The following is a 24,275-nucleotide window of genomic DNA, read 5'->3' as shown; positions in this document are numbered from 1 at the left end:
AGAATGGGTTCCAACCTGCCCAGCCAAGAACCTGCTTCCTGTACGCACACACGCACCACGCACGCACGCAGCCCGCACACACGCACGCACACGGTGAGTGAGGGATGTGGCAGGGAAGTTGAATAGGGATTTGGAAGCACACACTATGCTCTGTGGCCCTGTTCCTGCAGGAGAAAGTCCAGGAGCCACTGTCCTCTAAATGCAGGGGCTGCTCCAGGATCCTTCTCATGTTATTACGTCCCATTACTACATTGTCACAGACATATGCTTTGAAAGAACAGCTGATCTGATTTAACAAAAGGGATACAACAGGGACAGGAGAGATGGCTCAGTGGTTAAGAGCGCTGACTGCTCTTCCAGAGGTCTTGAGTTCAATTCCCAGCAACCACATGGTGGCTCACAACCATCTGTAATGAGATCTGATGTCCTCCTCAGCTGCAGTGTACTTATATATAATGAATAAATATTTTTTAAAAAGGGGGGGTGGGAATAAAACTTTCCAGATGTGCTACCTCCCTGGTCCTCAGGTCAGCCTGATTTCTTCCTGTCTCGGAGCATCCATCTATATCCCAGTGACTAGACAGTGGACATGTAATGTAGAAGCTCCTCAAAGCTACCCTTGCTGGGCTAATAACCAGGAAACACAATGGACAGTTTTATTTTGTCTTTTATTTTTAAGATTTATTTATTTCATGTATAAGAGTACACTTCACTGTCTTCAGACACACCAGAAGAGGGCATCAGATTCCATTACAGATGGTTGTGAGCCATCGTATGGTTGCTGGGATTCGAACTCAGGACCTCTGGAAGAGCAGTCAGTGCTCTTAACCGCTGAGCCATCTCTCCAGCCACCCCCCTTAAGATAAAGTGTCAGCTGGGGTTGGGGATTTAGCTCAGTGGTAGAGCGCTTGCCTAGGAAGCGCAAGGCCCTGGGTTTGGTCCCCAGCTCCAAAAAAAAGAACCAAAAAAAAAAAAAAAAAAGTTAAAGTGTCAGCATCTTGGTGCCCGGAGACAGAGGGTGAGATCAGAAAGAACTGGCACGAGTGGGTGTCACACTCCTTCCATCTCTGCATCCCTCAGGCCGCCTCAAAAACACTCTGTCAGATGCTCCAGCATTCATCTGCAGGTGGCTGCTGCAGACCACCTCCCGGAAATGGTAAGGCACGTTTGGTGTTAACTCTGACTGAGTTCCCCATTCCACGAAAGACCTACCTAAAAAGATGGAAATAAAGAATAAAGCAGTGGGTCCCCGAGGACATAAGGAGGAAAAAGTAGAACGAACTGTTAGAACAAACTGTTTTCCTTAGTTGATTTCTGAAGAACTGGAACCCTGCTGGGGGACTTAGTGAGTAGGATTCGGGGCACAGTATCATGGCTCATGTGCAGTGGGAACAACTTTTTTTTTTTTAAAGATTTATTTATTTTATGTATATGAGTACACTGTAGTTGTCTTCAGACACACCAGAAGAGGGCATCAGATCGCATTACAGATGGTTGTGAGCCACCATGTGGTTGCTGGGAATTGAACTCAGGACCTCTGGAAGAGCAGTCGGTGCTCTAACCACTGAGCCATCTCTCCAGCACCGGGAACAACTTTTATTTGAGCGCAGTTAATGTACTGGGCTTCAGTTCTCCACTTCACTCTGAAATCCAGGCTGGTCTTGAACTCATTGAAGTCCTCTGTCTCAGCCTCCCCAGGACTGAGAGGGTAGTAGGCATGTACTGCTGTAGCGGTTTGAATATGCATGGCTCAGAGAGCTGCACTATTGGGAGGTATGGCCTTGTTGGAGTAGCTGCAGCCTTGTGGGAGGAAGTGTGTCACTGTGGGGATGGGCTTTGAGGTCCTCTTCCTAGCTGCCTGAAAGTCCTGTTTGCCCTCAGAACAAGATATAGAACTTTCAGTTCCTTCTCCAGCACCATGCCTGCCTGGATGCTGTCATGCTCTGCCATGATGTTAACAGACTGAACCTCTGAATCTGTAAGCCAGCCCTGATTAAATGTTGTCCTTTATAAGAGTTGCCTTGGTCATGATGCCTCTTTACAGTAATGGAAACCCTGACTAAGCCAGTCACCTACACGCCTGTCTGCATTTGAACTACAGGCGCACAGGCCACGTGGTATCAGATACGTGTGATTAGCAACTTAAGCCACCAGGAAAGATCAACTTTCTCGGGCGCACCCAACAGATTTGGGTGAATTGAATAAGGTTAGCAGTGGGACTTTATTATAAGCACACCTCTCATTACATTTGATTGATTGATTGAACGATTGAGTTAGCATCATTTGTGGGCATGCTTCAGCACATCCATGGAAGTTGGGGACAACTTGCAGAAAATCAGTTCTCTCCTTCCACATGTGGCATCCCCAGGGATGAAGCTCAAGTCAGACTAGAATAGGCAGCAAGCCTCCTCACCCACTGAGACATTTTTTAAGCCCATCGGGACTAGTTTCAATGTTTACTTTTCTAATAAATATGCTCATCCTTTCTGGCTAAGTAACCTGACCATTTGGCCTACTTTTTTTTTTTTTTCTTTTTGGTTCTTTTTTTTCGGAGCTGGGGACCGAACCCAGGGCCTTGCACTTCCTAGGCAAGCGCTCTACCACTGAGCTAAATCCCCAGCCCCTTGGCCTACTTTTTGAGTCAGGCTGGAGACGTTCTTTGTGCTTCCCCCCTGGAGGTCAGGCATACTTGACAAACTGTCAGACCGTTACCTGGTGCTTGGCTGCCTTGTGTGGAAGCAAGAAGCCAGCTGGGCAACCATCAGGAAGGACAGCCTGGCTGCTTTAGACATGCCACAGACACCACAAGGGGACAGTAACCACAGCTGCTTGCTACTGAAGCATTAACACTGGCTTCCCCCAGCTAGGATTGGTTACGAAAGCTCACCCTAGAGCTCTCAGCCACCAGCAACCTTGGTAAAGTTGACACCCAAGCTAAAGAGGGTTATTTCTCCCCTCCCCCCTTCCCCTACTCCATGGCTCAGAGGATGCCTTGGATCAGTGCAACACCTTTAACCAACCTCCTTTCGGGCTAAGTAAACTGGCCGTTTAGCCCACACTTTTGTGTCTGCCTAAAGATGTTCCTGTGCTCCCCCCTGGGGGTTCAACGTTAGCACCAATAAACAGCTGCCCTCTGCCATCTTGCCCTGGCTTTTTTGTTCTGTTTGGTTTTGCCTTAAGTGTCCATCACTAATAAACTCTGCTGAATTGGTAACGGGAAGAGGAGATGTTAAAAGGGGGCAGGGAGATGGAGACACGGCTCAGTGGTTGGTTAAGAGCACTGACTGCTCTTCCAGAGGTCCTGAGTTCAATTCCCAGCAACCACATGGTGGCTCACAACCATTGGATCCGATGCCTTCTTCTGATGTGTCTGAAGACAGTGATGGTGTCCTCACATATATAAAATAATAGTAAAGGAGGGCAGCCTGAAGAGTGGCAAGATGAGACCATGCAAGAGTTCCAGAAAGCAGTGAGGGCAGAGATGACAGACACCAGAGGTAGAGGGAACAAGGAAGAGCAGAGAGCTGAGGCTGAAGAACCATCCCAGCCACCTGGCCGGAGAGGTCCAGGGAGAAACAACGCCGAAAGAACAAGGTTAAAGGGTAGAGGATCCCAGACACTCCAGGCCTGAGAGCTGTAACTCTGTTAGGAACCTGACAGCTGGTCCCAACACCCAAGTCAAGGTTAGAGGCTGTGACCCCAGCAGACACCAGCTCACTCGCATTGACTCAGAGCAGCCAATAACGGAAGTCAGGGTCAGGAATGAAACCTTTTTTGAAGCCAGGAGACTAGGGCAGGATACAAGTGCTGACTCAGAATCAGTAAGGAGTTCTGGTGGGCTATTAGTCAGCAGGGTGCCTGCAGATAACAATTGTGAACTGCTCTGTGTTTTTTCAAGCAAAAAATGATGAGGGCCAATGAGCTGGCTTAACAAGTAAGGGAACTTGCAGCCAAGCCTAACAACATGAGTTCAAATCCTAGGAGGAGGAGGAGGAAGAGGAGGAAGAGGAAGAGGAGGGAGAGGAGGAAGAGGAGGAAGAGGAGGAAGAGGAGGAAGAGGAGGAAAGGGGGAAGAGGAGGAAGAGGAGGAAGAGGAGGAAGAGGAGGAAGAGGAGGAAGAGGAGGAAGAGGAGGAAGAGGAGGAAGAGGAGGAAAGGGGGAAGAGGAGGAAGAGGAGGAAGAGGAGGAAGAGGAGGAAGAGGAGGAAGAGGACGAAGAGGAGGAAGAGGAGGAAGAGGAGGAAGAGGAGGAAGAGGAGGAAGAGGAGGAAGAGGAAGAGGAGAAATAGAAGGAGGAGGAGCGGGGTTGGGGATTTGGCTCAGTGGTAGAGCGCTTGCCTAGAAAGCACAAGGCCCTGGGTTCGGTCCCCAGCTCCGAAAAAAAGAATAGGAAAAAGAAAAAGAAGGAGGAGCAGATTAACTTCTCTACACATGTACCATGGCACACACACACAGAGTTTTGGAATTCAGCTAGAAAGGTAACAGTGTCATGGCTGCACATTGTAGGGCAGCAGGCTGACATTCAGAATCAAAACTGTGTGTGAGGTTTGAGGCCTGGGGGGTAGAACTTGGGGGTAGAATGCTTGCTTAGCAGGTCTTAGGCCCTGGGTTCCCTCTAGCCTCTCAAAGAAAAGAGCGAAGTTTATAATCTACTGTCTAGTGGTTCAGACAAATAGACAGATAGAGTAAGAGGTAGGTAGATTGATTGATTGATTGATTGATTGATTGATTGATGATAGCTAATGATGAAAAATGATAGATAATAGATAGATAGATAGGGCTGGAGAGATGGCTCAGCAGTTAAGAGCACTGACTGCTCTTCCAGAGGTCCTGAGTTCAAATCCCAGCAACCACATGGTGGCTCACAACCATCTGTAATGGGATCCGATGCCCTCTTCTGGTGTGTCTGAAGAGAGCAGCAGTGTACTCACATACATGAAATAAATAAATAAATCTTTAAAAAATAGATAGATACATAGATAGATAGATGAATGGGAGAGAGAGAGAGAGAGAGAGAGAGAGAGAGAGAGAGAGAGAGAGAGAAGGTCAGTGACAGATAAATGGTTATTTACCAGAACACAGTCAAGAGAATGAAGCATGATGAACAATGCCTTGGGGAACTGAGAGAGGATTGGGGGGATGGTGAGGCAGAGGAGAGAGTCTTTGATCTCAGGCACATTTTGCTCCCTGGATTGTTCCTGGACAAGATTCTTCCTCGTGTGACAAACATTTATGTTCAATGTATAAGCTATGTTTATTCTTGTTGAATGACAGAACACAGCTATAGAACCCAATCTGGTCAGGGTACCCTAAATCTGGATACGGCATCCCGATTGGTTTCTTGCTTTCCCTGATATCATCTATAGTTCGTGTCAAGGAATGGTGTTTAAATTGTGTCCTGAGAAAGTTCTGGGAAAGGGCTGCTCTGTTAATATTTAGTACGTGCTTCCTGGCGTTCATTTATGTGGTTTTCTGAACTCAAACAACTTTCTTTGGGTCATTGATTGTTTTCTTTGTTACATTCAAGCATAAATGTACACTGAAACTGAAGTCATGTTGTCTACAGCATCAGACTGTTGTCTGCCCCATTCGATGAAAGCAAAGTTACTAGCAGGGTATTAATTCCCATGTCAATCTGATTGGATTTAGAAACACGTAGCGAGGCTGGAGATGTGGCTCAGTGGGTAGAGGCTTGCCTAGTGTGCACACAAGCTCTGGATTCGATCCCAGCACCACAGGGACTTCACACGATAGCACAGATCTGTCATTCCAGTGACAGAGACAGGAAGATCAGGAGTTCAAGGTCATCCTCGGCTTTGTTGAGCTTTTTTTTTTTTTTTTTTTTTGGTTCTTTTTTTCGGAGCTGGGGACCAAACCCAGGGCCTTGCGCTTCCTAGGCAAGCGCTCTACCACTGAGCTAAAATCCCCAACCCCTTTGTTGAGCTTTTAAGGTCAACTTAGATTACGTGAGACTCTTCCTCAAAAAGAGAAAATGTAGTTCTGGCATTAGCGAGAGCACCTTAGGGTGCAACTGGGAGGCTGTTTCCAGACAAAATAAACTGGGAAATATGGGTGGCGCCATCTCATGGGCTGGGGTCCTAGGAGAGAATCTAGCATCCCAGCATCCCCTCTGTCTGCTTCCTAACCCACTGTGGGTTGAGCTGGCGGCCTCCAGATACCACAGTTGTCTCCACCTAATTGATTGGATCCCTGGAAACTGAGAACCAAAATAAGACCATCCCCACTTCGGTTGTTTCTTGTCAGGAATATAGTCACACGCATGAGAAGGAAAAACAAAAAAAACCAAAACAAACAACCCTAACAACAGCAACAACCACCACTGATAGGGAAGGCTAAAGGAATGGACAAATGATGGACATTTGGTTTGTAGATGGATGCTGGGGACCAAACTTACATCCTGTGCAAGAGCAGAAAGCAGTCTTAGCCACTGAACTCTATCTCTCCAGCCCCTGGCCTATTTTATGTAGCACAAAAGGTGAATGGCCTTTAAACTTATGTCTGTTTCGCCATTTCTTTCTTTTTTTTCCGGAGCTGAGGACCGAACCCAGGGCCTTGTGCTTGCTAGGCAAGCACTCTACCACTGAGCTAAATCCCCAACCCCACACCATTTCTTTTTTTCTCCATTTATTATTTTATGTGTATAGATGATTTGACCACGTGTATGCCTGTGTACTATATGCAGATCTGGTGCCTTTAGAAGCCAAGAGAGGGCATAGCATTCCTGACACGAGAGTTACAGGGAGTTGTGAGCCTATAGGTGCTGAGAATCTAACCCAGGTCTTCTGGAATAGCTTTTAACCACTGAGCCATCTCTCCCCAGCTCCTAGATGTTTGTTCTGGTTTGTTTTGGAATTAGAATCTCACTCCGTAGCCCAGGCTAACTGTGAACCCGGACTCAGGATCTTCCTGTCTTAGCCTCTCCAGTCCTGGGTTTACAGACAATTGTCACTGTGCTGTCCTTCCTCACATTCTTCCCTCAGGTATTTTATCACAGACAAAAGGAACTAACCCAGTGCTGACTTCCAACTCTCCAGAGTCATATTAGCAGTCACAGTGAAGGTACCTTAGGGCACCTTGGCGACAGAGGTGAAGGATACTGTTGAATATCCCACAATGCATAGGGCAGGTCCTTACAACCAAGAACCAGACTAATTGAAGCCTTGCAGCGAGCAGTGTAGCGGTGCAGACTTGAGCAGTGAGGGGGTCCATCAACAAACCCCACCCTATCTTCCCAGTCATCTCTATTGCTACGGGAAGAAGCTTGCCCTGGTTCTGATCAATGACACTAAGGACGGATGAGGCCTGAGATGGATGCTAAGCAAGCATCTGGGGACTGGAGAGACCACTGAGCAATTAATTCGGTTCCCAGTACCAACATGGTGGCTCACAACTGTTTGTAGCTCTAGTCCCGGGGATCTGATGTCTTCTACGGCCTTCTACGGCCCCTGTGGGCACTGTAGTAATATGCAGAAAGATTTTATTTTAATTAAACAGCAGCACTGGCTGCTCTTCCAGAGGTCCTGAGTTCAAATTCCAGCAACCACATGGTGGCTCACAACCATCTGTGATGGGATCTGATTATCTCTTCTGATGCCCTCTTCTGGTGTGTCAGAAGACAGCAACAGTGTACTCACACACACAAGATAAAAATCCCATTCCTTCCTTGTGCGAAAAAAGAAACAGATGAGATTGACGTCATCCTCCCATTCCTTCCTTGTGCGATCTCCAGAGCTGTGACAGTCACCTCATAACGACTAGGGACAGAGCAAGAAAACTGCCAGGTGTGACCATGCATGTTTTCATATTTATTTATTTTTTTCTTTCTTTCTTTCTTTCTTTTTTTTTCGGAGCTGGGGACCGAACCCAGGGCCTTGCGCTTTCTAGGCAAGCGCTCTACCACTGAGCTAAATCCCCAACCCCTTCATATTTATTTTTCCCCACCCCCCCATATTTATTTTTTAATGTGTTTCACCTGTGTGTGCATTCATGCTCCACATGATGCTGACAGACGTTAGGAGACAGTGTGATCTCCCTAGAACGGGAGCTGCCACATCAGTGCAGGGAACTGAACCCGTCTCCAGCTTCCTGGTGTATAATTTTTTAAGTATTTATTTATTTACTGTATATTACAGATGGTTGTGAGCCACCGTGTGGTTGCTGGGATTTGAACTCAGGACCTCTGGAAGAGCAGTCAGTGCTCTTAACCACTGAGCCATCTCTCCAGCCCTTAAGTCCTGGAACTTGACAAAAGCAGGAACTCTTGAGTTCCAGGTCAGTCAGGGCTAAATAGTTAGGGTCCATCTCAGAAAGAAAGGGGGTTGAGAAAACGGGGGAGAGGGGGCTGGTCTTCCAAAGGTCCTAAGGTTAATTCCCAGCAACCACATGGTGGCTCACAACCTTCTGTAATGAGATTTGATGCCCTCTTCTGGTGTGTCTGAAGACAGCAAGTGTACTCATAACATAAAAGAATAAATAAATTTAAAGATGTGTGTGAGAGAGAGAGAGGGAGAAAGAGAGAGAGAGAGAGAGAGAGAGAGAGAGAGAGAGAGAGAGAAGGGGGGAGAGTGGCCAGAGGCAGAGCAGGGAAAAGGGCAGGGAGAGGAGAGAGGGAGGGAGAGGGAGAAACCCTGATATTAGAGATCTGTGCTCTTTATATCTGCCCTTGTGCATGAGAAAGACATGTGCATGTGTCTTAGCTTAGACATCTCTGATTTCTCTTTTTTTTTTTTTCTTTCTTTTTTTCAGAGCTGGGGACTGAACCCAGGGCCTTGCGCTTGCTAGGCAAGTGCTCTACCACTGAGCTAAATCCCCAACCCCTGATTTCTCTTTCTTACACACTCCTGATGCACACATCAGCGCAGAGTCTAACTGTAGAGTGCCCGGTGGGATTCCAGTGACCTCAGCTGGTTCAAGACCGTTGCTTCTCTCCTCTCCTCTGCTCTGTGGTAAAAGCTAGGTGCTTTCCCAGATGCACAGAGGAAACTGCTTCCCATGAGAGAACCAAGCTGCCGCTGTTACTCAACAGTCAGTCTGCTGGGGTGGATTCCAGTCACCTGTCACGGTCAGTCAGTGTCCTCCCTGTTCATCCAAAGCCTCTTCACAGGACCACCTGTGTGTGGCTGCTTACCTAAATCCTTCTCAGGAAAGGGCAGATGACACTTGGCTGGTGCCTTAAGTCTTTTGCCTTCCACAAGAATATGATCCCACAGTCTGTTTCTCCTGCTAAGCAAATTGTGAAGCCCCATGCAAGGCACTTAATTAGAGTGGGGCTGGAGAGATGGCTCAGTGGTTAAGAGCACTGATCTCTCTTCCAGAGGTCCTGAGTTCAAATCCTAGCAACCACATGTTGGCTCACAACCATCTGTAATGACATCTGATGCCCTCTTCTGGTGTGTCTGAAGACAGCTACAGTGTACCTATATATAATAGATAAATAAACCTTAAAAAAATATGTCTAGGGGTTGGGGGTTTAGCTCAGTGGTAGAGTGCTTGCCTAGTAAGTGCAAGGCCCTGGGTTCAGTCCCCAGCTCCGGGAAAAAGAAAAAAAAAGAAAAAAAGAAAAGGAAAAATATGTCTGGACTGGAGAGATGGCTCAGCAGTTAAGAGCACCAACTGCTCTTCCAGAGGTCCTGAGTTCAAATCCCAGCAACCACATGGTGGCTCACAACCATCTGTAATGGGATCTGATACCCTCTTCGAGTGATTCTGAAGACAGCTACAGTGTACTCATAAAAATAAAACAAGTGGTTGGGGATTTAGCTCAGTGGTAGAGCGCTTGCCTAGGGAGCGCAAGGCCATGGGTTCGGTTCCCAGCTCCGAAAAAAAAAAAAAAAAAAGGAAAAATAAAACAAGTAAATCTTTTCTTAAAGTGTCTGAAAAAAAACACAAGAAAATTATTAACTACTTGCCAAAAATAATAAGTAAACAAAATATAATACAAGTAACTCCATGTATACATATATAGTTTTAATGAACTGTTCTCATCCGTGCTAATGATATTCCTCCCAAAAGTCAAAGTGATGTGTTTTGTAAACCGAAGTATGATGCAGGAGGGGATGCCCAAGGAGGTCCGGGCTGAGGTAGTCCCCCTTCCCCCATGAAGTACCAGCCATATGACGGGTCTAATATAAAATGAAGTTTATTTGGGGGCATGAGAAGGAGGGTTGAGAAGGGAGTAGAGGCAGAGAAAGAGAAAGAACAAAGGACAGAGAGTGAATGTGAGAAGGAGCGAAAGCAAGAGAGATGGAGAGATGGAGAGAGAGAGAGGAGGGAGAGAGAGAGGAGGGGGGAAGGGGGCAGGTCAGAGGAGGAGTCAGAGAAATCGAGAGAGGTGGAACAGTTTTTTATAGCGAGCCAGGCTTGTGCCTGGCTGTTGCTAGGTAACCGCTGGGCGGAGCCTAGAAGAAATAACACAAAGACCATGTAACAAAACCACCAATCCCAGATGTGAGAAGCTCTCTCCTGAGTTGTTTGTTAGTCAGGGCTGTGTAAAACATACATCCCATTGCTGTTGTTCTTGGTTGTCCCCCAGAAATGGAAACGAATGCCCTCCCGCTGAAGACACCGCACACTTCGGACATAAGGCGCAGAGACCCCTGAGCTAGAACTGACCTGAATGTCTCCTCCCTGAGGGCTAGCTTCCAAAGGAGGGCAGCAACCAACAGTTCTGCCCAGCTCTGAGGCCTATGAACCACATCGATGACTATCATGGCATAAGAACCGTAAGAGTTTTGGAACACCCTGCGGCTAAGGTCGAAGTCTGACATTCCCCGAAAGCCCGAGCTCAGATCAAAATGGCGGACTCCCTTTGTCAGCAGGGGTTCTCCTTCTCTGACCTTGTCTGGGGAGTCAAAACCCCCCACACCCTCTACCTTCGGAGTGTTCTGTAGCCTTGGTTAGATTACAAGTGGAGCTCCCTCTCCTCCCATAAGAAACCCTCTCAGCGGGATTGGGGATTTAGCTCAGTGGTAGAGCGCTTGCCTAGGAAGCGCAAGGCCCTGGGTTCGGTCCCCAGCTCCAAAAAAAAAAAAAACAAAAACAAACAAACAAACAAAAAAAAAAACCGAGCACCTGAGATTCCTGGAATGCCCTCCCATGCTAATGAGGCATCTCAGTGGCTTTCAGCCGAGGACCTTTGCCCATCCTAATATTCCTATCCTCTCCCCCAAAACCATATAACCCTAGATTCACCCCCAATAAAGTCGATCTGTCTCCTCCTAGAATGGTGTCCTTTCCATTTACTCACAGGCACTTGGAATCCCTGTTTGTCTCTGTTCCAATCGTCCCTGTGGGCCGGTGGCCAAGGACCCCCGAGGAGGAAGGGAGGGCCACATAAAGGTGCAGCAGTGGCACACATATCTTGACAGTAACCCACTGCTCTCTAACTGTGCTTAAGACCTGCTGAAGAGAGGAAAACAGTGCCTGGTACTAGAAACGTAGCTGACTGCTCAGTCAGTACTAATGAAGTCACTCACTGTTCTGGGCAGTCTGCTGGCAGAGTGATAAGTGGAAAGTTCCTTAGAAACCCCCAAAAGCAGCAGGGAGGGAAACTGAGATAGTGCTACCCCTCTCTCACACGTTGATTCACCACCTGTAGCGGTAAATATTAAAAAAAAAAAAGAAAAAAAAAAAAAGAATCTACCAACCCACGCTAGTGCCGGCTCGGTTGGGCTACTCTCTGGGCCCCGCAGTAATCTTGCCAGGCAGGTCGCTACCAGTCCAGTTCCATACCGAGACCTGCCTATCTCATGGCTGTCTTGCAAGGACTCTGTTCACATTCCCAGCATCCGCCCCCTTGCTTGGAACTGAATTAGAGTCCTAAGCAAGAGCAGGAAATAGTTTTAACTGCTGAGCAGTTCTCCAGCACCTCTCTCCCACTATTTATTTAAACAAGCCTGGACTATGTAGTCCTAGCTGGCCTGGAACTTGCAATATGGACTAGGCTGCTCTCGAATTCACAGAGATCACAGGGTTTTAAGGCCACTGCACCTGGTTCCTCTGAATCTTTCATTTTGGCTGTTTGATGTTTTAGGTATTGGAGACAGGATCTCATTTTGTAGCCCAGATGATTTAAACTGGTCCTCCTTCCTACTGACTCAGTGCTGAGCTTAGTGTACCCCTCTCCCAGCCTGAGTCTTGATTTTCTTTCTTTTTTTTTTTTAAGATTTATTTATTTATTCTATATAAGTACACTGTAGCTATCTTCAGACACACCAGAAGAGGGCATCAGATCCCATTACAGATAGTTGTGAGCCACCATGTGGTTGCTGAGAATTGAACTCAGGATCTCTGAAGAGCAGTCGGTTGCTCTTAACGGTTGAGCCATCTCTCCAGCCCCGAGTCTTGGTTTTCTTTTTTCTTTTTCTTTTTTTTTTTTTTCTCGGAGCTGGGGACTGAACCCAGGGCCTTGCGCTTGCTAGGCAAGCGCTGTACCACTGAGCTAAATCCCCAACCCCGAGTCTTGGTTTTCTATGATCATCTCTAGGGAGAGACAGGTGTATCCTAATCTTCATCTCCTATCAAAATTCATGTCCTGGGCTGGAGAGATGGCTCAGTGGTTAAGAGCACTGGCTGCTCTTCCAGAGGTTCTGAGTTCAAATCCCAGCAACCACATGGTGGCTCACACACCCATCACACCGTATCTGTAATGAGATCAAAGAGACGTGTAGGTGGAAACAGACACAGGAGCTTCAAACACCATCACAGAGAAGATTTGGGCCCCTGTGTTTTGATTTTCCTCTACTGGAGCAGCCTCCAAGTAGAAGCTCAGCAAAGCTTTAATTGAACAAGCACAAAATAAGCCCTACAGGGAGAAAATATATTAATTGCATTTACTTTTGGACAAAAGACAGTCTCAATAAGTTATTAGTGATGATATGGAGTCTGGTATAATCCAGTTGCACTTAATCCTCTAGCCTTCAGCTCCCTCTCTGGAATTGCAGGCCTGCACCACAGGGCCCACTCATGCTGTGCAGGAGATAGAACCCTGTGCCTTATGGCTTTACTACTAGCGTTCTACACTCCGGGCCTCAGCCTGAGATCATCACTCTTTAATGTACCTGTGCTCACTGGGAGTTTCCAGTGCCAGCTGCAGGATCAATCACTTCTCTGGATTTTCAAACTCTCAGCCTGTGCAAAGCCCTGGGTTCCATCCCAAGCACTACAGCAGAAACCTGGGTCTGGGCCCTGGTCCACACCAGACGCTTGGCCCTTTTTGGAAGTCATGTCTCCTAACTGCTGATCTGTAAAGGGCCGCAATAACATTCGCCACCACTAGATGGCGCTGGCTTCCACTGCGCCCCACGTGGAAGGCCAAGTCAGACAAGATGGCGCTAGCCTTCGCCGCGCCAGCCGACTCCCTATCGGGAGATTAACTGTGTGCGCATGTGTGCCTTCGTGCCAGGTCTTTGCCCATTCCGGGGTGTGCCTGATGAGGTCATGAGTAAGCAACCAATCAGGTGTGGATGCGCGCGCGAGGGTTATATAAGCGCGCCTGGCCGGCGCGCGGGGCTTCTCCATAAGATTAGAAATAAAGTTTTACATATAACAAGGATTTCTGAATGTCCTCGTGCTTCTTGCCAGCGGGAGGTCGCGCGTGGGACATTTGGTGCCGAGAACCCAGGACAAAAAGGCCACATCATCGCATCGCCGGCGCTACGGGAAGCCTCCGTTTCACGGAAGAAATCCAGAAGCTATAGAACGCAGGTAAAACTCTGAGAGATCATGTTTAGCCTTGACCTATTACAGCTCAGTCCCCTGCCGGACGCGGCAGGTGCCGCTATGGTTGCTTTGGCAGCCCTCGGGTTGTTTCTATTGACCTTTGAGTTTCTAGTTACCGCCAAACGGCGTCAGAGGTCCCGTGAGAACTGCCCAGCTGTAACAGCAAAGCGGAGAGCGTTGGGGGAAGGGCGAGACGGTGCGTCAGAAACAGGGTTAGATAACGAATTAAAGAGTTTAAAGGGAAAAAGTGCACCTAAGAAAAGAGACCCTCCCGAGGACTTTAGATCCGCGGAAGAGAGAGATTGGGGAAAAAACGCCCTGGGTGAGATAAAACAGAGGAAGGAAAAGCGGAAGTCTTTATCCGGTAAAGGATTCAAAGACTTCAGAGCTTGATAGCTCAGGGACAGACGAGCTTAGCTCCTCTGAGAGAGAGGATTTAGAAGATGAGGCAGCTCGCTGTGAAAAAGAAAGATGCTACCCAGATGAACAACGAGCTAACAGCTTGGGTAAACAAAAGGAAGTGGGAGGTGGAAACCATGCGGTTTCCCAGCCTATAAGCCCCAGCGCCCCTCCATATTATATGGAGAGATTCCACTCAGATTCCTTCCTCACTAAAGAGGAACAGAAAAAGATACAGCTGGCATTCCCGGTGTTTGAGGCCGCCGATGGAGGCTGTGTTCACGCACCAGTAGAATATGTTCAAATTAAAGAACTTGCCGAGTCGGTCCGTAACTATGGAGTTAGTGCCAATTTTACTATTGCTCAAGTCGAAAGGCTTGCCACTCTGGCCATGACTCCAGGAGACTGGCAGACAACAGTGAAGGCTGCGCTTCCCAATATGGGACAATACGTGGAATGGAAAGCCTTATGGTATGACGCCTCTCAGGCACAGGCCAAAGTCAATGCCATTGCTGAAGGCAATCAGAGAGACTGGACGCTTGATCTGTTAACAGGACAAGGGCAATATGCCAATAATCAAACTAACTATGACTGGGGAGCATACGCTCAAATCTCCGCTGCCGCCGTTAAGGCGTGAAAGGCACTTTCCAAGAAGGGAGAGTCCGGGGGACACTTAATGAGAATCATACAAGCCCCCCAGGAACCATTCTCAGACTTCGTGGCTAGGATGATGGAGGCAGCAGGCAGGATCTTTGGAGACCCTGAACAGGCAATGCCTTTACTGGAACAGCTGGTTTATGAGCAAGCCACACAGGAATGCAGAGCAGCTATTACACCTAGGAAGAGCAAAGGATTACAGGACTGGCTGAGAGTTTGCCGAGAACTTGGAGGCCCGCTTACATGCCGGCCTCGCGGCTGCTATCCTACAGAGCCAAAAGTGCTCAGGTACAGGTGATCGCAGGGTCTGCTATAACTGTGGCAAACCAGGACATTTGAAAAAGGAGTGTCAAGCCCTCACTAGGAAGAGAGCACCAGGACTGTGTACTAAGTGTGGGAAAGGTTATCATTGGGCTAGTGAGTGTCACTCAGTTAAAGATATCAGAGGCAGGCTTATTCAGCCCGGGCCTCCCCAGGCAGAAGAGGGTGAAAACATTCCAAAAAACGGGTATCTGGGCCCAAGGTCTCAGGGCCCCAAAACATATGGGACTCCAGCATACAACAGACGGACACCATGGTTCGCAGAGCCACTAGAGGCTCAGCAGGAGTGGACCTCTGTTCCACCACCCAATTCATATTAATGCCACTGATGGGTGTGCAACCCGTCCCCACTGACTACAAAGGCCCCCTACCCGTGGGAAGTGTTGGCCTTATTATGGGACGGTCCTCTTTAACTTTAAAGGGACTAATTGTTCACCCTGGAATAATAGATCAAGATTACACGGGAGAACTTCAAGTTCTCTGTTCATGCCCTCAAGGCGTTTTTTCCATTTCCCCAGGTGACAGGATTGCTCAGTTGATTATTCTTTTTTTTTTTTTTTTTTTTGTTCTTTTTTTCGGAGCTGGGGACCGAACCCAGGGCCTTGCGCTTCCTAGGTAAGCGCTCTACCACTGAGCTAAATCCCCAGCCCCTCAGTTGATTATTCTTCCAAGCTTACATGATCATTTTCCTTCTTCCGGGGTCCCTAGAGGCACCGCGAAGTTTGGCTCTTCCGGGACTGATTCTGCTTATTTAATGATGGGCCTTAATTCCAGACCCTCTTTAGAGTTGAATGTAGAAGGGAAAACTTTTAAGGGAATTCTAGATACAGGGGCTGATAAGAGCATTATCTCCTCTAAGTGGTGGCCTAAGGCATGGCCTGTCACTCAATCATCCCATTCCTTACAAGGACTAGAGTATGAGGCCAGCCCCACTGTCAGCTCACGCTCCTTGATCTGGCATGCTCCAGAATGCCAATCAGGAAGGTTTATTCCTTATGTCCTCCCTCTTCCTGTTAACATTTGGGGGAGGGATGTCTTACAGGGTCTAGGTCTGACATTGACCAACGAGTACTCTCGACAAGCTATCGAGATTAGGAAGGGATTAGGAAAAAAGGAACAAGGAAAATTAGAACCGGTTCCACAAGAAGGTAATATAGGAAGGCAAGACCTGGGTTTTTCCTAGGTGCCATTGAGGGTTCTATGCCCATACCCTGGCTCACAGAGGAAGTGATATGGGTTCCTCAATGACATCTATCCTCTGAAAAATTAGAAGCTGCCACTAAATTGGTTAATGAACAATTACAGCTTGGTCATTTAGAACCGTCCATTTCACCATGGAATACTCCTATTTTTGTGATAAAGAAAAAATCAGGAAAATGGAGACTTCTCCATGATTTGAGAGCCATTAATGCACAGATGCGTTTATTTGGCTCGATCCAGCGAGGCCTACCCTTACTCTCTGCTTTACCTAAGCAATGGAAGATAATAATTATAGACATTAAGGATTGTTTCTTTTCCATACCCTTGTGTCCACAAGACAGACAGAGGTTTACATTTACTATACCAGCTATTAATCATCTTGAACCTGATAAGAGATTTCAGTGGAGGGTCCTGCCTCAAGGCATGGCCAATAGCCCCACTATTTGTCAACTATATGTACAACGAGCCCTTAAACCTATAAGGAAGCAATTTCCTTCTTTGTTGCTGGCTCATTACGTAGATGATATCTTTTTTTTTTTTTTTTTGGTTCTTTTTTTCGGAGCTGGGGACCGAACCCAGGGTCTTGCGCTTCCTAGATAAGTGCTCTACCACTGAGCTAAATCCCCAGCCCCCATAGATGATATCTTAACATGTGATAAAGATTTAACCACCTTACAGACCTCATATCCCATCTTAATCAAAACATTGGGACAATGGGGACTACAAGTCGCTACAGAAAAGGTTCAAATTGCAGAAATTGGCTCATTTCTGGGATCGGTCATTTATCCTGAAAAAATAGTTCCCCAGAAATTAGAGATTCACAGAGATCATTTACATACCTTAAATGATTTCCAAAAATTATTGGGAGATATAAATTGGCTGAGACCATTTTTAAAGGTTTCCTCTGCTGAGTTGAAACCTTTATTTGATATTTTGGAAGGGGACTCTCATATCTCCTCTCCGAGAGCATTGACGCCAGCCGCAAACCAGGCCTTACAAGTTGTAGAAAAAGCCTTACAAGATGCTCAACTGCAGCACATTGATGAAACCAAACCTTTTGACTTGTGTGTTTTCAAGACTATACAATTGCCAACAGCTGTCTTGTGGCAGGATGGGCCTTTATTATGGGTCCATCCCAATACATCTCCTGCTAAGATTATTGACTGGTATCCCGATGCGGTTGCTCAGCTTACACTCTGCGGGTTGAAGGCAGCTATTACTCATTTTGGGAAAGAACCCAAAACTTTGATAGTACCATATACAGCCATTCAGGTTCAAACATTAGCTACCTCAAATGCTTGGGCAGTGTTAGTTACTTCCTTTGCTGGACAGATTGATAATCATTATCCAAAACACCCGATCCTACAATTTGCTTTAAGCCAAGCCATTGTGTTCCCACACATAATGTCTCAGAAACCACTTGTTGATGGGGTTGTAGTGTATACAGATGGGTCAAAAACTGGTATAGGTGCTTATGTGGTCAATAATAAGGTAGTATCTAAACAGTATAATGAAACCTCACCTCAAGTTGTAGAATGTTTAGTGGTGCTAGAGGTCCTCGAGACCTTCCCAGGCCCGCTTAACATTGTGTCAGATTCCTCTTATGTGGTTAATGCAGTTAAGGTTCTTGAGGTGGCTAGATTAATCAGGCCTTCCAGCAAACTTGCTCAGATTTTTCAACAAATTCAATCTACCCTTCTTAGCAGGAGATCCCCTGTATTCATAACACATATTAGAGCTCACTCGGGCCTTCCTAGGCCAATGTCCCGCAGAAATGACCTAGCGGACAAAGCTACAAGAGTGATTGCAGTTGCCTTGTCCCCTCAATTAGACGTAGCAAAAGAATTTCACAGACGATTTTATGTGACAGCTGAAACTTTACGCCGCCGATTTGCTTTGACTAGAAAAGAAGCTAGGGAGATAGTTACCCAATGTCAAAATTGTTGTCAATTCCTGCCTGTACCACATGTGGGAGTTAACCCACGAGGAATCCGACCGCTACAGGTTTGACAAATGGATGTTACTCATATCCCTTCTTTTGGAAAACTTCAGTATTTACATGTTTCTATTGATACATGCTCTGGCATATGTTTGCTACACCTCTAACAGGAGAAAAGGCCTCACATACAATTCAACATTGCCTCGAGGCGTGGAGCGCTTGGGGTAAACCCAAACTCCTTAAGACAGACAATGGACCAGCTTATACTTCTCAAAAATTTCAACAGTTCTGCCACCAGATGGAGGTGACTCATCTGACTGGTCTCCTGTATAATCCTCAGGGACAGGACATTGTAGAACGTGCCCATCGCACTCTCAAATCCTATTTAATTAAACAAAAAGGGGGAGTCGAGGAGGCTCTACCCTCAGTACCAAGAGTAGCTGTTTCCATAGCACTCTTCACCCTTAATTTTTTAAATCTTGACGCCCAAGGCCATACTGCGGCCGAACGTCACTATTCAGAGCCTGATAGACCAAAAGAGATGGTAAAATGGAAAGATGTTTTGACTGGTCTATGGAAAGGCCCGGATCCTATTTTAATAAGATCCAGGGGAGCGGTTTGTGTTTTCCCACAGGAAGAAGACAATCCATTCTGGCTACCGGAACGACTGACACGGAGAATTCTGACGCCTAGAAATGACTCCCAGATGGAGCCCTCTGAAACTACCTCTAGTCCTCACACTACCTCTTTTTTTTTTTTTTTTTTTTTTTTCGGAGCTGGGGATTGAACCCAGGCCCTTGCACTTCCTAGGTAAGCGCTCTACCACTGAGCTAAATCCCCAGCCCCCACACTACCTCTTTAGATTTGAATTCCTAGTACTTCTAAGAATGGGTGGGGGTGGCTCTGTTTGGTGCAGCCCTATGCTGTGGATTAGTATTCATGCTATGGTTGGTTTGCAAACTCAGATCTCAACAAAAACGTGACAAGGCCATTATCACTCAAGCACTTGTAGCCATTTGAACAAGGGGCCTCCCCTAAAATTTGGTTATCTATCTTCAAAAATTAGTCGGTATCTGAGTTCTCTGCTCTTGCACCCCATGGATCTGTGGATCCATTGCACTGGGATGAGAGAGACTCAAGATTCCTTTGATCAGCCCTTCTATATCGCTGAGGTTTCCTCATTGCACGCAATAGGGTGATCATGATCTCCCCACTAACTCACCTTCTGGCTGGCCTCTTTTTAGAGTTCGCCCTAGGTCATTACTCAGTTACTGTCACACAGCACTGTGGTATCCAGAGACGGGCAACTTTCCTCATGCACAGACCGATCTAAGACATGGGGCCCGGTGGCGATAGGGTTACCCTTCGACGGATAAGGCTGTGACATAGAGGAACGACCTAAGACAGGAGCCACAACAGATGGACGTAACTGCGGAGACCTAGACCAGCCTAGACAATAGTTTACCGCTATTAATTAATAGAAAAGGGGGAGATGTAAAGGGCCGCAATAACATTCGCCACCACTAGATGGCGCTGGCTTCCACTGTGCCCCACGTGGAAGGCCAAGTCAGACAAGATGGCGCTAGCCTTCGCCGCGCCAGCCGACTCCCTATCGGGAGATTTAACTGTGTGCGCATGTGCAAGAGTGCCTTCGTGCCAGGTCTTTGCCCATTCCGGGGTGTGCCTGATGAGGTCATGAGTAAGCAACCAATCAGGTGTGGATGCGCGTGCGAGGGTTATATAAGCGCGCCTGGCCGGCGCGCGGGGCTTCTCCATAAGATTAGAAATAAAGTTTTACATATAACAAGGATTTCTGAATGTCTGCGTGCTTCTTGGCGGCGGGAGGTCGTGCATGGGACACTGATCTTCGTGCTGGGGTTCTCTCCAGCACCTGGTCCCTCCTCCATCCTCCTGAGCTCCTTTAGCTTTGCAGCCCTTCCCTCAGCACCTGAGCCACGTGGAGCTACTGTTGTAAGACCCCCAAAGTAGCCTTACCTCAGGAGTGCAATCCATAGATCACAAATTGACAAAGTGACCACTGCAATAGCAGGTTTAATGATCCACAAACGTGAGGTTGCTCATCCACGCAGGGAGGGGCAACCCTGAACCCAAAAAGCATACATCTTTTATTCCTTACAGAGGGCAGACTTCAGCAACAGGGTTAGCTGGCTTATTCTCATTGGTGGAACACAGGACAAAGGATCTTGTCAGGTATTGGCTGGCCTGCTCAAGGGGCTGTTCTTGGCTTAGTTGTTATAGTTATGAAACTTTATTTCTTCACTACAACTGTCACTGTCACCATGGTTAACTAACCAAATGTTAAGCCACTAGAATAAAGAAAGGACTCTCAACACCTGAAAACTCGTTATTGCTAAAATCCCTTCCCTTGGGGAGACAGAAGCCCCATCTCCCCCTCCTCCTATGGTCCCAAGGACAAATGTTTGGTGGTTTGAGTCCACCAAAGTTCACTCACTAAAATGAGTTTGTGGGGCTTACAGAGCATGTGTGAGGGGTTATAAGCAGAAGTGTGGGTGACCGCTAAAGCAATGACACTGTAAAGGCTACACCCAGGATGATTATTTCCCTGTGGTCACATAGATGAAGGCTGCCTCTCCTAGTCCTTTTCTGCCTGTTTTCTCTAGTCCCTCCTGGAGACTATGTACAGTTATGAGAAAGTTGCAGTTAGCTGCTTGGGAGAACTGGCTGAATATTCAGTTGAGGGTCCCATGACCTTCCCTGCTTCTTCTACAAAGCGATACCAATAGTCAACAAGCTCTGCTATTTTGCAAACTGGCATGGCTGATTTGATGAAGATGGTGGCAGTGTGGCTTGTAAGACAGTCCCACACAACACTGAGACATGAGGTTCAAGGCCAGCCTGAGTTACAAGGTACACCCTGTGGATAAAAACAAATAGAGTAAGAGAGGAAACCCCTAAGTAAAAACAGTGCCTTTAGGAAAAAGGACAACTTGAGTGGAGAGGTGAAGGGCAATGGTGGGGGGCTTTACAGAACGTGTGCAGATTTGGGGAATGGTTGAGACCTTTTACCTGGTATAATCCAATGGGTGCTGTGGTTTAATTTCAACTGTGTGCGAACCTTGGCTACTGGCTGGAAAACAATTGCTTAGCCAACTGCAACCTCTTGGGGTACTGCAGCCTTCATTACTAAGCCTGCATGAGTTCCAGTGGTGCCCTCTTTGGGGAGAAGAGAGTATTGCTTGCCAGGACAGCCCATTTGGAAGTATGAACATTTGAGTGCAGGTGCCTGCTGCTGGTTCCCCTTAGAGCTTGAGTTACAAGTGGTTAAGTGGTTAGTACTGTACACTAGTCAGGCCTTTCTGACTCAACCCCACCTCTGTAAGTGAACTTTTGGTTCCAAATGTGAATTCAAACTATGGAGTGCTTTAAACTCGATTCATTATACCAAGGACTCTGGGAAGCAGAGCAACTATCTTCAAATGCTCCTAACAGTACAGTTCTGTTACCTTGGCTTCCTGTTTTTGAGAAAAGGAGTTTCTTCCCTTTGCATATGATGAAAGGCAGTTAGACTCGACCATACTGAGATCTGAAGTGAAAATATGCAGGGGGTTAATGTATAGCCTAGTGCTCTCCCAGTGTCTCTGAGGACCTTAGTGTGCATAAAGCTGAGCACACAATCGGAGTGGGAACACCAGCCAAAAGCAAGGATGGCAAAGTTCCCATTATGAAGTAAACTGAATATTTAAAACGAAGTAGCATATATTCAAACACTATGAGCAATAGGTCAGTCAGCGCTTGCTGATAGACCTGAAGAGAGGGCACTCTGGGTACTACATAAGGAAAACTTCCATCTTCACACATGTAGACAATGTGGGCAGATGTGTGGAGTGGTTGAGACCTCTTACCTGCTATAATCCAGTGGGCGTTGTGGCTTAATTTCAACTGTGGTGGGACCCTTGGCTAAAGGCTGAAGAACAGCAATTGCTTAATGACAAATAAGTGTACTGAGCATGGCAACCATGCTTCTAATTTCAATGGTTTCTGTGTAGCCCTGGCTGTCCAGGAATTCACTCTGAACACCTAACTTTGCCTACTTCTGCTGGAAGTAAACACATTCACCACCACCAAGCTATGCCTTTAACTTAAAATCTTTGTATTGTTTTGCCTGCCTGCTATCCAGAAGCCCAGAGATCCTCTAGATCTGGAGTAACAAATGATCTGTGATGTGGTACAAGCAATTGAACCTTGGTCCTTTGGAAAAACCAAGTGGGCTACCTCTGACCTTTTAATTCTGACATTAGGGAGGTTGAGACAGAAACATACCAAGTCCAAAGCTAGTCTGGACTACACCATGTGTTCTCACTAAACAGAACTAGAATTTTCTTAAGATTTATTTTTATATATGTGAGTACACTATAGCTGTCTTCAGACACACCAGATGAGGGCATCAGATCCATTACAGATGGTTGTGAGCCACCATGTGGTTGCTGGGAATTGAACTCGGGACCTCTGAAGAGTAGTTGGGTGCTCTTAACCGCTGAGCCATCTATCCAGCCCCCAGAACTAGAATTTTAAAAAGGTGAATTTTAACTCCATGACAAGTCATATGCTTACATGGCTAAGGCTGGTTATTCCATTATTTAACATCATCCCAAAACGAAAACTTTATAGCTCTCACTTACTGTGGACTGAGAAAAAGTCCAGGATTATCTTCACAGGATACCCTGTACTTTCCACACAGAATAGACAAGTCAAGCCAGTCTGGCTTGGTGGCACAAGTTCCAGGACAGCCAAAACAAATTACACTCATCTTTTCCAGTTATCAGTTTTTATGAAATGATTGTTATGTAGACTTTGAATTCTTAGTGGAGGTGCATGCTAAGGCTAGAGTTACTGGACCACTCTGGACAAGTGGCATTGAGTACAACGTCTCTTACAAGAACATCACTCCAGGGTTGGAGATTTAGCTCAGCGGTAGAGCACTTGCCTAGCAAGCACAAAGGCCCTGGATTCGGTCCTCAGCTCTGGAAAGAAAAAAAAAACAAAAAAATCACTCCAACCTCCTCTGAATGACCTCTCCACGCCAATCACAACATACTTAACCTGACTAGACACACTTGGGCAAATTCAGATTAATACTTCTTACCAATTACATAACATAAAAAAACTTTTAACTGTAATCACATAAAACCCAGGGAAATCAATTTTTTGTGTGTGACAGGTCTCTAACTATAGTCTTGGCTGGCCTGGAACTCTTGCTTGCCTCTGGTTCTAGGCTTGAAAGTGCTACCATGCTCACTTCAGCCACCTACTTTATTACTATTCTTAATGTCCTCAGTACAAGTGATAATTACATGTTTTACAGAAAATTAGGGCCTGAGACAATTGAAAACAGATGCTAACTCCCCAGAAAGCCCAGAGTTTACTTCTGAACAGCCGTATCAGGTGGCTCATAAGTGACCTTATATCCAAGGGGATCAACACAACTGCCTCAATCATCCACACACCTGCAAACATACTTTGCATATAAATTTGAACCTTAAACTGTATTTTTAAACATCCTTTTAGAAATATAACATTCTAGAGCTGGAAAGATGGCTCAGAAATTGTTCCTTTTGTAAGACGTAAGTTCAGTTGCCAACATTCACATGGTAGTTTAACACCAGGGGACTGAACATCCTCTGTTGACCTCCTTCCTAGGTACAAATAGGTTAAATACTAACACCCTAACAACTTAAAACAAAAACCCTTTAAAACCTTAGAATACCCAGGGTAGTGATGGCAAATCCCTTTTATCCCAGCACTTAAGAGGCAGGTGGATCTTTGAGTTTGAGGGCAGACTGGTATACAGAAAGAGACCCAGGACAGCCAAGGCTACACACTGAGAAACAGTTCTTAGGGGGAAAATGTTTTTACACCCCAATATTTACCACTTACTTCCTATTTCAATGTTTTCTTACCTGATAAGTTACACTGATGACACAAACGAGATACTCTCCACATCCAATTTGAAGGAAGCAAACACAAAAAACTCAGGAGAC

General features: G+C 46.5%; 1 pseudogene; it reads left to right on the top strand.

Annotated features, from left to right (window-relative positions):
• The first annotated feature begins 12,859 nt into the window (after positions 1-12,859).
• LOC134481290 (igE-binding protein-like) lies at positions 12,860-19,098 on the top strand (annotated as a pseudogene).
• The last annotated feature ends 5,177 nt before the right edge of the window (positions 19,099-24,275 follow it).

The sequence above is a fragment of the Rattus norvegicus genome, chromosome 12 (genome assembly GCF_036323735.1).
Source record: "Rattus norvegicus strain BN/NHsdMcwi chromosome 12, GRCr8, whole genome shotgun sequence".
Lineage (NCBI taxonomy): Eukaryota > Metazoa > Chordata > Mammalia > Rodentia > Muridae > Rattus > Rattus norvegicus.
The sequence above is the reverse complement of the archived record's forward strand: the minus strand, read 5'-3'. Positions and strand labels throughout refer to the sequence as shown.